Genomic DNA, 1,891 nt, shown 5'->3' on the forward strand with positions numbered 1-1,891 from the left:
TGGTCTGTGTGTGCGTGTGTGTGTTTGAGAGAGAGAGAGAGAGAGAGAGAGAGAGAGAGAGAGAGAGAGAGAGAGAGAGAGAGAGACAGAGACAGAGACAGAGACAGAGACAGAAAGAGAGACAGAGACAGAGACAGAAAGAGAGAGAGAGAGGTGGGGTCTGTCACCATGTGTATGGTCATGTGTGCTGCTTGTGTGCATATGACATCTGTGAGAGTGGCAATGCTGAAGAACAGGGGAATATACAGCATGCATGCATGTGTGTTTGCATAAAGTGAGCTATGTGTGTGTGTGTGTGTGTGTGTGTGTGTGTGTGTGTGTGTGTGTGTGTGTGTGTGTGTGTGTGTGTGTGTGTGTGTGTGTGTGTGTGTGTGTGTGTGTGTGTGTGTGTGTGTGTGTGTGTGTGTGTGTTTGGGTGGGTGTGTGCATGCCTGAGTGCCAGAGCACGCATGTGTGTGTACAGTGCATAGTCATTGGTGTGTATAGAGTGAATAGTGTGTATAGTCATTGGGGTGTGTTGTGTGTGTGCCTGCAAATGTGAGTGTGCGTGTGTGTGTGTGTGTGTAAAGTGTAAGTCAGTGGGGTGGGTGGGGTGTGTGTCTAAGTGTGTCAGTGGGTTGTCAATGGACAGCAAGGCAGCTGCTGCCGTGTGGGCTATAAAAAGGCCTGAGGTCTCAGGCAGGAAAGAGCCGAGAGATAACCGATCCTCAGAGCTGACCACCCCCCCCCCCTGGAAGGCCTCTTAAAACAGGTCTAAGAGCCTCCCATTGCAGCTCCACTTCTGTTGTTTGAGCTTGTTTTTATTCAGTTGTAATGTGAATCCCTGACTGGTCTTCTAATTGCTCTAATGTCGTTCCATAATTGTTTACACCACAAGTTTGAGCAATCAATGCCTTTGGGGGCTAGTGACCCTCACAAAACTGTAGCAACATCAGCTATATAGAACTCAGATCAAAAGGATTGGAAACATACACCTTGATGTGTTGTTGTATATTGTCCAGAATATGTTTTGGAACAATTAGTCCTCAATATCTATCCTCCCATCCTCTCCTTTTGCTTGTTAGGTGGTGGGCCCAGTCTCATATCTTGTCATTTCGTTGGTGTTAACGAGTGGCAACTTTATTTTTGCTTATATAACCCCCTGACAACCCATTAATCAATATTTTGGCTGTTGCCATTCTCAAAACTTGCACATTGATTTATAAAAATGACAACAAAAACTAGCCGACCGAGTGACGTCACGTCAATGCAAAGTCAACGAGGCAGAATACAGCTAGCGCGTGCATGCTACCCGGAACCGTCAGATTTCATGGCAAAAAGTTACAAGTTGGGGGGTAAGTGGGCTCACTTATTGTGAGCATGCAAACAAAAATATTTTTCTCAAACTTTCAGAAGTGCTCTTTTTCGCTGTTAGTGTTTGACTTTCTGACCATCATTGGGCAACGAGAGATAAATGTCAAAAAGAGGACAGGTCTGTTCCCTCAAAGCAATAGAGCAATGAGGTGACGGGGGTAGATCAATTCGCCAAAAAAACTACTTGTCAGTAAAGAAATGCAAGCTGTGTTATTTTTTCCAGTAATAGGAAAATGGTCAGGAATGAAATGCCTACGTTGTTTCAATGATTAGGTGAATTATCTTCATATGAAAAAAGGCCGATATGCGGATAAATATTCCCTTTTCAACTTTGAGGGCGGAGACTTCCCATTGACTGTGCATTATGTGACGTCACCCCCAGTCTTTTTTATTTTCGTTATTTTTTAATATCAACGTGCAACTTTTCAGCGTGGCAACAGCCAGAATAATGCTTTACATATTGTCAGGAGGTCATATTAGAAAAATCAAGTTGCCACTCGAGAGTGAGAACGAAACTCATTTTCTAAAGGAGCTATGA

Source organism: Engraulis encrasicolus, chromosome 14 (genome assembly GCF_034702125.1).
Source record: "Engraulis encrasicolus isolate BLACKSEA-1 chromosome 14, IST_EnEncr_1.0, whole genome shotgun sequence".
NCBI classification, from domain to species: domain Eukaryota; kingdom Metazoa; phylum Chordata; class Actinopteri; order Clupeiformes; family Engraulidae; genus Engraulis; species Engraulis encrasicolus.